This window comes from Cataglyphis hispanica, chromosome 22 (genome assembly GCF_021464435.1).
Source record: "Cataglyphis hispanica isolate Lineage 1 chromosome 22, ULB_Chis1_1.0, whole genome shotgun sequence".
In the NCBI taxonomy this organism is placed as follows: Eukaryota; Metazoa; Arthropoda; class Insecta; order Hymenoptera; family Formicidae; genus Cataglyphis; species Cataglyphis hispanica.
The window spans coordinates 2,749,653-2,764,652 of NC_065975.1; the positions used below are offsets into that span (position 1 = coordinate 2,749,653).

At 28.9% G+C, this 15,000-nt stretch overlaps 1 long non-coding RNA gene across 1 annotated transcript; it reads left to right on the forward strand.

Annotated features, from left to right (window-relative positions):
* The first annotated feature begins 8,644 nt into the window (after positions 1-8,644).
* On the forward strand, positions 8,645-9,568 carry LOC126857683 (uncharacterized). Its single transcript, XR_007688534.1, has 3 exons — positions 8,645-8,732; positions 9,120-9,198; positions 9,468-9,568. It is a non-coding gene; the product is annotated as an uncharacterized LOC126857683 (long non-coding RNA).
* Positions 9,569-15,000: the final 5,432 nt, after the last annotated feature.

The window sequence follows — 15,000 nt, forward strand, 5'->3', positions numbered from 1 at the left end:
TACGCATTTTCTTGCATGATTCTTTCGCTCTATATACGATAGATGCATGTATAATATATGTATTTATAACTCTTCTGCATATACACACATCGAAGTTTCTATTATATGATTAATCATTATATTATTTTACATAAACATATGTTTGTAAAAGGTTTAAAATATGCTTAATAAATATTATTTTTGTTAGAAGATATATGTATAAAATATTGAATTAGAAAAAAATATAACTTATATTTGTGCAAATTTTTAAAAAAAATTCAAAGCAATATTATCAACATTATAAAATATAAATTTAATATTAATACTTAAAAAGGCGTATGAATGCAGTTAGTTAGCTATAGTTTTACGATGAGACAACTTTGCAATATCTCTATAATTATGTAATCTCTGTGATTATGTAATATTTATATTTAATATATTTAATTTAAGACCTAGAAATCATATAAGAAATTATATAATTATAATAATATTTTTTAAAAATAAAACTTTTAACAGAGAACATTTCACTAGAAGCTAAAAGCTTTCGGTTCGAAGATCCTTCGACTTTTCGCTCGATTAAAAAATTCAATTAAACGATTCGATCGATTGAATTTTAATACGGGGATAACAAGGAAGCCGAAGAATCGTTGAAATTGATTTCTCTACCGTTCTTGCCGATTGACTTCATCGCTCTCCAAATTTATCGTATCCCTAATTGCCAATTTCCTGACCATCCTTCACAAGTCCGCGAACGAGTGTAAGTTCAAGTTCGCGTTTTAAATAGACGCACACTTCTAGGAAGATGTGCCACCAAGATATTTGTGTGTATGTGTGCAGCACCCATACATCGATCTGACATAAATATGAAATCGGACAGCTAAAACCGTGTGGCGTAGTACCAGGAGCGGTGCAATGCATGCACACGTGTACGAGTGCAGCGGAACGAACGAGAGGCGAGCTTAATGATCGATCAGGTCTGCACGGATAACGCCAGGTGAAACAGAAATCATATATCTCTCGCGCGCAAATGATCGATCGTTGACGCGCACATTTCGGAAAATGGAAAACTTCTCAGTCGTTAGAAAGAGAACGTACATGACAACGACTTTGTTTTGTAGTATCGTATAAGATTTAAGATCGAGTATCTAAAGCATAAGTGTTATTACTTAACTATATATAATAAAAAAATACCCCAGCTATGAAATATATATTATCATGAAATATATTTATTATTTTCTAGGAATATATCAAAGTCATTTGAAAAATATTACAGTTTTGATTTAAAAAATATCTTTTCGATATGATTTTTTGAAGGATTTTTGGATTCTATAATACTATTTTTTAGGTAAAAACTTTAAGGAATACTATATAAATTGTAAAAAAATTACCTTATTTTAAAGTATTGAGCTATTTAAATTTAAGACGTAATCGTTTTCTTATTATATATTTAATATTTTGCCAGAAAATTTTTAAATTTATTAACAATCTAATTTTACTTTTATAAATTTAATCAAAAATATTTACTTATATTTTTCAATACTTTGATTTGAGATATAAAATTTGCTATTGCTAATTATATTTATCACTTGCTTATTTTTTTTTTATTTGCATTTCAACACGTCTTTCTGTATTAGGTGAAAATATTTGTGAGACTATCTTCTTTAAGTGTTTATACATACATAAATAATAGATATATAAATAATAAATATCTTAATTTTTTAAAGGATATAATCAAATCCGTTATGTATTTTTTTATTTTAAAGTTATTAAAATTTATTGACATATTTTTATTAAGTAAGATATATAGAATTTTTTTAATTATTACATATTTTTAAAAAATTAATAAATTATCCAAAAATAGATTGCATAAAACAAAAAAAAAACATTTCTAGATAAATTACAATTTAGCTAAGATACATGATTTTTGAAATTATATCCTTTAAAAAATAAAGTTGCATTGATATGAGTAATTTATAGAAATTACTTTTACCAAGATACAAGAAAAATTTATCTTTTACAAACTATCTGAAGCACAAACTTAATCTATGTCAAGAAAACTTTTTACCTTATAATCCTTTCATTCTATGTAAGCTTTTGCTGCCTGGAGTACACTGTTAATAAAAGTAACGCTACTGACTCGTAATATTCTTGATTACCCTTTAATATTGAGATTCAAGGATCGAAAATAGTCGATCCGGGCAATGTTACATTTCTATTGCAAAGAGTATATCTTATATTTCAAAGGAGGAATCTGAATCCAGACTGAACTAAGTTTTCGTGATACGAGCTAATAGAAGCTTCACTTATCGTTAGCGAGGGTGAGTTCATGTCTATCTAGTAGTAGAGAAATACTCCAGTTTCTCCAGAACATTGTCTTTGGCATACTTCCATGGAATACCACAGAGACTATACTTAACACACACACACACCCTTTGCCTTCCCTGCAATTCTGTTATATAAACGGTCATGTTTTTCCTCACTTGAACTGTGTAATTTTGAGCAGATTGTCTATGTGAGAAACAGACACAGATGCACGATACATATATGATATAAATAACAGATAGCATATACATATATGTAAGAGGGCTATGTACCAAACACAGATAAAATGCAAAATATAAGTTTTATTTTCTATGATAAAATGATACATAAATTCGTGAGAGATAATATAGATAAAGGAAAATAAGTTCCTCGCGTGTAAAAGACTTTGGAACTCTTTAATGATACATCATCTCGCTTGCTCTTTCTTCGCTCTCGCTCTCGCTTTCGATGATATCGCAGATGTCTTTAGTTATGTACATAATAATCTATAATTTATCTATAATATTCGAAAATCTTAATAAAAACTAAAACATTTATTTTTTATTTTAGTAAATAATTGTTTAAAAATAATTTTAATGGATTATATATAATAAGATTTTTACAATCAAAGGCCAGACTTTGAGATTTTATAGAAGATTTAATTCTCAACAATATATATATATATATATATATATATATATATATATATATATATATATATATTAATGTAATTAATCGCAACGATAAATCTCGAGGTGCGTATTTTCCATTCGCGTAATGTATACACATTTAATCAAAAATCGAAGTGATAGAAATCAAAATTGTAAATTATTTTGTCGCAATCTCTCTCTCTCTCTTTCTTTATAAGCAATAATTATTTTTTTAAAAATACTTAAAGTTTAATTTTATTTCATCCGACGCTTTATCGTTCAACTTGTCGATAATTTATATATATGATTTGAATTGAGAACGCGAAATAAAATAGTTAAATCTCAGATCCGAATAATTGACATAACGATAAGATCCCTATATTAATCATTTATTAATTTATTATAAATAATTAATCTATAATCTAAAATACTTGTATAATTTAATATTTTGCTTATATATACGTCATAATACGCAAAATAATTTCAACTGCGAATAACATGGTATGCGGCCTTGGCGGCGTAAACATTAACGCGCTATTGTTTACGGGTAACGGCCTTGTTATTATTCTACACTTGAAGTACTATAATAGTGGGGGAAACGCTTCATTGTTCTTTTCCCATTCCTTATTTCTTATCATTCGCACGGCGACACTTGAACAGTGATATAGTGGTTCGAGACGCTCCGTCAAATTTCTTTTTTAAATGCGGTCGCGACAATCGGGAAATAATTTGATATAATTAATAACTAATTATCTCTCTCTCTTTCTCTCTGGGCAATAATTATTTCTTAAAAAAAACTTAAAGTTAAATATATTTCTTCCGATGCTTTATAGTTTAACTTTTCGATAATTTATATATATGTTTTGGATTAAGAACGCGAAATAAAATAGTTAAATTTTAAATCCGAGTAATTAACATAATAACAAGCTCCGTAATATATTAATCGTTTATTAAATAATTGATCAATAATTTAAAATGTATAATTTAATATTTTGCTTATATATATGTCATAATACGCAAAATAATTTCGACTGCGAATTATCAATAACATGGTATGCGGCCTTGGCGGCGTAAACATTAACGCGCTTTTGTTTACGTGTTACGGCTTTTTTTATTATTCGCACGGCGACCGGCGACTTGAACAGTGGGATGGTATTAGTGGGAGACGCTACGTCACGAATTCCTTTCTCAATATTTATTATCATTCACGCGACGACACTCGAACAGAAAAGTAATGCGAGATACTTTCTTAAAATCCTTTCTTAAATGCGATCGCACCAATTATCGGAGAATAATTTGATATGATTAATATGGTTAATAATTAATTATCCTTAACATACGTTACATCATACGTTAATTATATTGCGACAATTAATTTCGAAGCGCGTATTTCGCGTAATTAATTTTTTTAATTTAATTTTATTTATTTAAATAAGAGAAATGTAATGATAACAGTCCAAAATTTTAAGTTATACTTTTGTTGCTACTTCTCTTTGTGAGCAAAGTTATAGTTACTTCTTTAATAATATTTATTTAAACATAATATAAATTTAATTAAATTTAAATTAAATATTATAAAGTTAAATTATTATTTTTCTTGCATCTTATTATTCGACTTTACGACAATCTAAATATAGTTCACATCGGGAATACGTAATTAAATAATCGAATCTCAGGATCGAGTAATTAGCTTAACGAAAGGTTTTGTAATGCACATTGATTAATAAATAATTAATTTATAATTGTGCGGAAATATCTTTTAATAAAAGTGCGGGAGTGCCGTTTAAAGTATCGCGCGTGTGAAACAACCTGAGAGGAGGAGGAAGCTTAGGAAATGCATCTTGCATCGGCGGAGCAACCCTAGGGTGAGTATTTATTATTTATAACAATTATTAAAAATCACGTGCGCGCATTAATTCAGTCTTTTTATTGGAATGAACTAAACAAGAGAAAATTAAAAAGAAAGATTTTTACATAAATCCTATAAAAGTTTTTATTTGAAAACAAAATCTTTATAATTTATAAAATTGTTACATCTTTATATAGTATTGCATGCATCGGATATAAGATATTCCGCACCAAATATTAATTATATTTCGTTGTTATAATTTGATTATATATTTTTATGTAATTATTTCTTTAAAAATATTTAAAATTAAATATATTTTGTCTGATGTTTCATCGACTTTTCGATGGTTTAAACATGATTTGAATTGAGAACACGTAATAAAAGTCAAAACGCAGATCCGAATAATTAAATCTTCAAATCTTATTTGTATCCTTTGGCGACAAAAAGAAATAAAATTACCATATCTTTAAGGGTAACGTACGTATGTAAAATATATATTACTAAAAATTAAAATATATATTACTAAAAATTATAAAACGTGTTTGACATTTCAAAATAATTATTTAATAAGAAATGCTTTTCTTAAATAATTTTTGTTCCATTCTGAGTGTTTCTCGTAAATTGCCATGAGAAAAAAAAATTATAAAATATTTTTAACAAAAATCAAGTCACCTTTTAGATAAAAAAATTTGAATAGATTATAAATGTACTTTTTTGGCGCGTTAATAGTTTAATCGCAAGCTACAGTAAAACCGTGAAACTCGGTGGTAATCAGAATTTTCTAATTTGCACGATGCTCTTATAGAAAAGGAACTCGTGTGTTAGTAACGCAATGTTTCATTCATGCATTACGTGATATATTAATTGTTAATTCAAATAATTGATCTATAATTTAAAATTCCTGTGTAATTTAATATAATTCCGTTTTGTATATACGTCACAGTACGGAAAATATTTCGGCAGCGATATTAACAATAACATGACGGCCTTGGTAACATAAACATTGCCTATTATTTACGTATCAACGGCGACACTGGAATAGAATTGTAGTGGGGTGAGACGCTCGAATTCCTTTCCTACGTGTTATCATTCGCGCGACAACACTCAAAAAGTAAAGTAGCAGTGCGAGAGACGCTCCGTTAAATTCATTTCCTAAACGCGATCGCGACAAGTATCGTAACATAATTTGATAGGATTAATAATTAGTTATCTTTTGCTTATATTAAATAATAATTATAATTTAATATTAACTAAACGTAATTATATTGCTACGATAATTTTTTTAGCGCGTATTTCGAGTCATGTATATATATATTTAATCAAGACCGGAATCAAAATTATGAATTATTGTTTTGTTGCGTCCTATAAGCTATCCTTCGGCATGGTTCGGATTAAGATTATCGCGCAATTAAATAATTAAATCGTAAAATTGAGTAATTAACATAACAAAAGACTTTGTGATACATCAATTGTTTAATTAATAATTAATCTTAATATTAGATATAATTTATACACTTTAATACTCCGCGTATACATATAATATGATAGGACGTAAAATATTTCGGCAACAACTTTTCAATAACATAGTGTTTGGCCTTTGCCTGTTTATGTTTACATACATGGTCTTATCATTCGTACGGCGACACTCGAAACAGTAACGTTGTGGTACGAAACACTGCGCATACTCTTAAATACTTTTCCTAAATGATAATCTATGATTATTACAATTAATGATTTACTTTTAATAAAAAAAGGAAACTATATTGCGGATATAAATAATTGTAAATATAAATCTTTTTAAAATTCTTAATCATTCATTAGTGTGAATAAAAATCGAATTAACAGGGATAAAAATTGTGAATTTCGTTACGATCTTTTGATCATCGGTCGTATAATAATTATTTATTTAATTAATTCTTATAGTCAAATATATTTTGTCCGATATTTTTTTTTCTAAAATGCGATCATAAAATAATGATTAATTAAAAGATTGCTATATTATTTTTGTAACAATACGCATGATTTTGGTCTTGTATAAATGTCAAGCGGGAATCGTATCTTCTATATTACTCTCTAATATAATAAAATGTATATCTCGTGTAATTGTTTCTCGATCGTGAGTGCCTTGCAAAGTGTTCTGCGATCGTGTGTGATACGATTATAAACCTTAATTAATTGTGTTTTTGCAAGTGGCTGTGAGTGTTACGATTAAACAGCAAAGGATAAATAAGAGAGGAAAAAGACCTAGAAAGATATCGAGCGATGTACGGAGCAACAGTATACAGTGAGTAATTTATTATATATTCTTTTATTTTTTTAACAACACATATCAAAGTAAATATTTCACGCAATTTATTTATTCAAAATCAAAACGATAGAAGTTGAAAATTATTAATAAAATTTTTTTAATGATTTTTCTCTACATTTCTTATTCTCAAATATAATAATCTCACGTTATATGTATATAATTTTGTAATACGATATATATCATATTGCAAAATTATATACGTATAATACCCTCCTAGGGTGTAACCTTGGCGTGGTGGGAGGGCATAGTACCCGGATGGTACCTTAAGGGCCTTAAAGGCCTCCTGAGGTTACTGAGAAGGGGAAACCAAGCACCCAACGCCGTCGTCGCTGTCATCGTGCCGCGGACGGCTCGTCGTATCGTTAATGCTGTCATCGTGCCGCGGACGGCTTTTCGCGGCGTCGGTTCCGTCAACGTGTCGCGGACGGTTTTCGCGTCGCGACGCCGATCCCGTGTCCCGTCATCGTGCCGCGGACGGTTTTCGCGTCGTCGCGTGTCCATACTGCATTGCCACGAGTCGTACAATGACTCATATGTGGCACGCACATCTGTGGAGGACTTAGTGCGTTGCCTTGTTGCTCGTCATCGGAGCGTACGAGCAACGAGAGAGTCGCGTAACCGCATAACCGCGTTTTCGCGTCGTCGCGTCTTCGCGTCGTACTTCTATCCCGTTTTCACGATTCGAGGATCGTACTTCGTTGCCGACTAACTGGGATATCTCTCAGCGTTGCTATCGGTAATATATTAATACCCTATTAATATAATTAATTTTATATAATATTAGGTAACGTTAATACAATATTAATGTTATATATATTATATAAATATTTATGTATTAATAAATTTAATATATTAATGGAGACGCAACGTTAAAACGCCTCAGTATCGCGGCTGAGGTGAATGCCGGCCGCGTAGCAACGTATGATCGTGCATAGTATAGATGCGATGATCGCGCGGTTAATCAAGAACTTCGGTTCGAGAATTGGCTGTTGGGGGCACGCTCTGCTTCGACGAACGGTTCGGCCTGAATCGGTTAGAATTCGATCGATTTTTGAATCGTCGTTCCCTCATCTTGTACCGTCTATCAGCTATACTGTATCGCATTGAGGACAGTTGGCTGTGTTTTATTAGGTTCGATCTTCGCTCGCTAGAGAAGCTGATTTCTCATCTTCTAAGTGATCTAAATTGTGAACACTTAGGACTTGGGTATCTTCATTCTCGACCCGTCTCTCAGCCTTATGATAAGCGTAAGTTTCAGTCTGTATGATAGAAACTTGGTGGTTCTCTGTGATCGTTCCTAATAAAGTTCGAGTCGGCCCTCGGTGAGAACAAGCGCGGACAAGAATTGAGCGTCGATTCCATCAATCGATTTCGTCTTCTTCCTTTGCTCGCTTAACCCTAGCTCGGAGTAATCGTGAATTCCCGACTTGTCGACTCGCAGTATGATTCTCGAGTGAAACGGGGTTCGATCGTGCCGAAATTCGAAAGTGCGGGAGTTTCGTTTAAAGTATCGCGCGTAAAAGTGCGGGAGTATTTTTAATAAAAGTGCGGGAGTGCCGTTTAAAGTATCGCGCGTGTGAATCTACCTGAGAGGAGGAGGAGGAGGCCTAGGAGAGGCATCGGGCACCGGTGGAGCAACTCTGTGGTAAGTAATTTTTATTTTTATATTAATTATCTATTAAATATCTATTAATTGTATTTAATTATTAATTGCAAACGTGCAATTTAAATTAAGCAATTAATCGCGTAATTTAATTTTTTTCCTTATATAATTTAAATAAGAGAAAATTAGAGAAAAAGATATTTATATATAAAAGCTATAATCTTGTAAAAGTTTCTACTTTTAGCTAATAGCTTTTGTATGAAATTATTACAGTTATTAGTAGATTTTTTCAAAATTTATAAAAGTATTTTATTAATCTGCTTATTATTACATGCATCAAATATAAAATTCAATGCATATAATAAATTTTTGGAAATATTAATTATTTTGAGCATTACTACAATTTGCATCTCCTATTTGTATGTTCAGATCAACGTAGCGACCCTGACATCCTGAGAGGAGGAGGAGGCCTAGGAGAGGCATCCTGCACCGGCGGAGCAACCCAAGGGTGAGTATTTATTATTTATATCAATTTTTAAAAATTACGTACGCTCATTAATTCAGTCTCACAAACAAGAAAAAAATTAAAAAGAAAGATTTCTACATAAATCCTATAAAAGTCTTTATTTGGAAAAAAGTTTTTTTATAGTTTATAAAATTGTTTCATATTTATATAGAGCTTTTTAGTATTGTACATATCATAAGGATAAGATATTCCGCACAAAATATTAATTATATTTTGCTGCTATAATTGGATTTTATATTTGTATGTTGCAGACAACGTAGCCTCAAGACCAAATCTCCGCTGTTGCGCATCAGTGCCGGTGAGTGAGAAATTTTTATTTAATTTTAAAGTAACGGATTTGTAGAAATTGTAGATATAAATTGTAGCTTATAGATTGTAGATAAATCCGTTACTTTTAAATGGATGAGCTAAAATGGACTAGTTGAATACTTTTTGATAAGTTTAATATTTAATATACATTAATATACATACATTTAATATACATTACATCCATTGCAAAAGTAAATTAAAGTCGAAATTAAAAAGGAAGATTAGAAAATTAGAAAATATTTTTTTTCAATTTGTCAGATTTTACCTAAGTTATTGAATAAAGAAGGCTACTAATTTTATCAGATACATGATGATAATTTATTCTTATGACGCGCGCCTACTTTAGCCTAATTTTTTGTAGCTCATTCATCGTAGAATTTGTTTGTAGATTGTTCTTAAACTTTGTTTTAATTGATGTAAGGCCAAATGCTCAATCAATTAAATTACTTGTAATGTAATAATAAATATTAATAAATGTTGTGGCATAAATGTTGTGTAAATTAATCTTATTTTATTATAAATTATATATTATTATATGAATTAATTTTATATATTATATTTTATATATTCTATATTATTATTATATAAATTTTATAATAATAGAAATTTTAATTCAATTTATATATTTATCATTATCTATTATAATATTTTAATTAAATTTTTGATTGATAATTTGGCTTTGTCTCAGTCAAAATAAAGTTACATTAAAATGAATATTCAACGAACAATCATCATACGATCATCAACAAGCGTGAAATATTTGCGCTTATCTGCCGGCGACAATAATTAGCCGCCAAAAGAGTTTATCTCTTTACAAACGCAAGAAAAATCTTGCATATTCAGCGGCTAATAAATATGAAGCCGTGATAAAAGGAGTATGTATCTCCTTTTTCCATCTCTCGTTCGAGATCAACTCAGCAAATGGCCAGGAGCAACGAAAGGTAGGTCCAACTGGCCCGAAGAATGGATATGCAAAATAGGCGACCAATACTGCTCAAAATGCGGGAGGTACATAAAGTAAATTTAGGATACGCGATTAGGACACGCGAGTAGGACACTCGGTTAGGAAACGCGAGTAGGGCACGCGCTTAGGAAACGCGAGTAGGGCACGCGGTTAGGGAACGCGAGTAGGATACGCGGTTAGGGCACGCGGTTAGGTCATGCTCTCCAAAATTTTGTTGATCCTGGATTCTCGCTGGCTTAGCCAGCAAAAGTAGGATTGTTGGAACTATCTTAACTTAAAATAATTATTGAATTTCTTAAGAATTTAATTTCTTAAAATTCTTGCGGAATTAAATGTTTACTAGAAATTAAAAGATTATTAAAACTTTAAATTTATTAAAATATTAAACAGATAAACAAAAAATAAAATATAAATAATTTAATTTAATTAAATTTAAATTTAAAGTTATTTGTATATCAGACAAATTTTAATAATAAAATTGAAATTAGTTTTAAGGATAATAAAATAAAATTTATTTTTAAGAAAATTAAAAGAGTGAGAATTAATAATAAAAATTCTATTATAAATTCTATTTTTTAATACAATTGTACAACATTTAATTGTAATTATAATTATGTTATGATTGTAATTCTATATAATTATTGTATACATATTATAATCGTATATATAGTATTTATAATTATATTAATAATATATAAATTATAATTTTCTCTTTTTGGAAATTACACGAAAATTTATCGAAAGAACATGTATAATAAAAAAACAATATAATTAAAATTTTTAAATTAATATATTTATTAAATATTAGTTTTGATATTATTTATTTTAAAAATATTTATAAACATAAGAGCTTTGTGTTTTTATATCAAATAATTGCTAATCAATTCGGGAAATTATATTTTACATTTTATAAATATCACGAATATCGCTAATTCTTCAAGTATTTAATAGAAAAATTATTGAATAAAAGTAAAGATTCGATGTTAAACTAACGATTAAATATTAGTTTTTCACGAAATTTGACGATTGTTTTCAACATTGCAGAATCGCGAGTAAATTATTTTAAATTTTATGATATAATTTTGATTTGATTGATATTTATGAATTTTGTGTCGGAATATTTGCTAAATTAATTATCTACGTTGCAAAAACATCGCGTTCTTTCCACGTTCTTGGACGCGATCGCTGTCTTAACTAAAAGGTCTTATCATTGTCCCTGTCGTCAGATAAACGTTAATAAATTTGTGTGATTCGTACCGGCGAGGAGTCGAAACAATCTTCATCGTGGAGAATTATTTCTTGTCGGTTCTTGTAAGATCCATCCGTGATGTCTAGTTCGGTGTTCTGTTGAAAATTAGGGACGTTTGTTGCAGGATTGGAATTAAACCCAGATTTTTCTGGCGGTTTCTGAAAGCAATGATTTCGGAAATAACTCAACGACAACTGCCTTTTCAAAATCAAAATTAATTTAAATAGTATATTTGAAGAAAAATATATTTCTTTTTCTTCGTTAAAAGTGTTCTTTTATTATTATTAATATTAATATTATTTTTGTGTTAATGCTGAAAAGACTTAATAGATTAAATAGTAGGTTGAACATGAATATAACTACTGTGTATTGGTAACTTTTCACTTTGCAAGCAATTTCAAATTGTAATCAATTTATTCATTTTTAACTTTTTTGATACAAATATTATGGTTACGAACAAATGTATTTTATTAATTAATTTTTAATTAATATAATGTTTTTAGGATCTGAGAATATTAACATTAATTTTAGTTTCTTTTAAGAAATTATTTGCAGGTGTTGGACATCCCGCCATTTTAGGAAAATTCTGGATATTTATTTTTAGATATATCATTCTGTAGATATAATAAAATACATGCGCAAATTAACATATTATTTTTAAAAAGTTTTATACCTTTTTTATATATTTTGTTATAAAATATATATGAATGTAACATAAAGTGTGCGGATACTTAAAAACTTCGAGACAAATCTAATGGGTACCCCAATATCAGTAAAATATTGATAAATTAATTTATTTAAACGCTACAGAAAAATAGCTTAAAATTAATTAATTAATTAAAATTATGTTGATTTTTATTTTATCTTGCAAAGTGTTTGAAATGAAATTTTGCTGTTATTGGGTTCGATTTGTCTCGAACAGTTGGTACCCGAGAATTATTTGTACTCGCACATTTAATACCAGCTATAATAATGATGCATGTATTTTATTATCCATAAATATAATCGTTCGTAACCACATTTTCATAAAATCGTTATATTTATTTATTTTTCAATATAGAGATATATTTTTTTTAATAATAGAAGAACACATTTTCTCGCGAAAATATGAATTGAAAATGATGACAATGGTAACTGTAATTGATTCATTACTGAAATCATTGCTATTGGGAGCAGTCTGGAAGATCCGGGATTCGTTCCTTCCTACAGTGAAGTTCTTGATATTCAACAGATCACTTAACTTTTCTTTGCGGATTGATTTTGTGCAAGATCTGATGTAGAAGTAAGAAGTTGATCGTTCTCCATCTTTAGGATTGTTCTTGTCTTTGTCGGATATTAATCGACGTGTTATTTGACGGAGGGACTTTGATCAAATTCGTTAAGCCAGTTATCCTCTACTGAACGATAACGCACAATTCTTTTTATATCGGTATTTTAAGACTTACATGGTTTTATTTTGTTTAGTCAATTCTTCGCGAAACGGCACATATATCTTATTCTCAATCGTGAAAGTTAATTTAATTTAATTTAATAAAATCACGCATTTAAACAACAAATCGGGCATTAGATTTTATATTTACAAATGTTCTATATTACAGATGCGATTATAAAAAGCGCTCCAAATGTCCGTCGAAATTTTTGTTTAAATATGTAGTAATTGTATCATTTCTTCGATTGCATGTACATTGGAATCACGAATATCGTCGATTTATTTATTTATCGCGTTTTTTTGCAAATAAATCGCGGTTTAACTTGTGATTTAATCGTTATTTTACATCGAAGCTTTATCTATCTGTTTTCGCGTTTTAAATTTTTTTCTTTAACGATTAATAACTTTATTAACTTTATGACTCTTTTGGTCGCGATTATTCATATTATATAAAACTATAAAGCTCTTATATAAAAATATTAAACTCTATAATTGTATGTCGATTATTAATAATAAATATTGCATAATAAATTGCTAAAAAGCCTTGTCTTTTTTAAAAAATTTTAGTATTTTATTTTTATTTTTTATTATTTTTTATATTTTTATTTTTTATTATACGCATTTTTTGATATTTTCGTATAATTTCATATAATAAATTATTTTGTATTAAATTTCACATTAAATACATTTTGTAAAAGGCGAAAGATTTATATGTTATTTGAATGGAAACCAGAATAGATTATATTTTGTGTATTAAATTTATTTTGTAAATTATATTTATCATTCTATTTATATTAGAATAAAAATAAAAACAAAATAAATATTCTATTCTGGGAAATAAGAAAGAGGAAAAAGCCTATCCTCACATGTGAAATGAAAAAGAGGAAAAAGCCTATCCTCACACATTTTTCCTCCTCGATAGTATCTCCACCTTAACGAAGGCATTTGCCGGGTGAGGAGGTTTCAGTACTCTAATGAACCTAAGAGCTATGCCGGCGGTAATATATAACGTTTTTGAGTAAAGCAAGTTTGATCGTTCTGAGACCGATCAACGACGTCATATATTTCATCTTGATTATTAAAAGTATTTTAATTATTAGATTAATTAATGAAATATTTCAAGTAAGCGTTTGATGATTAATCAGGACACAAAATCTTGTGCTTTGAAGTCAAAATTGCATCAAAAACGGAGTATAAACTTTATATTATTTATGTTATTATTAATGTTTTATATATATTTATATTAATCAAATTCTCACACCAAACACACACACACACACACACACACACACACACACACACACACACACACACACACACACACACACACACACATACACACACACACACACACACACACACGATCTATTTTTGGTCGAATATATATTCATGGCAAATTAGATTTAATTGCTCAAAGCGATCAAACCTGCTTCACTTGAAAACGCTAATAATTACCGGTAGGGTCACCCATGCCGGACAGGTCGAAGGGGAAGAGTCAGACTAAGAGAGATACTGTATTTATTACCGTAATTATTACATATTTATTATATCAATATTTTTAAATAACATAGAAGCAAAAGAGATAGTAATAGAGAGACAAAGGGCTCCAAAATATTTCCATACTCTTCTCGAAACTTTTGAGATATCTTCATACGTGATACGACATACAAAAAATTTATTTAAAATTTATAAAATTTCTGTTTTATATAAATACAATGAAAAAATTCAATGTGTTTATTTATATTTTTTTATATAATAACAAATATAATAAATATTATTATAGCATTTCTTATGGATTTGTAAAGAGAAGGAATTGAGAAAAAAAACAATATA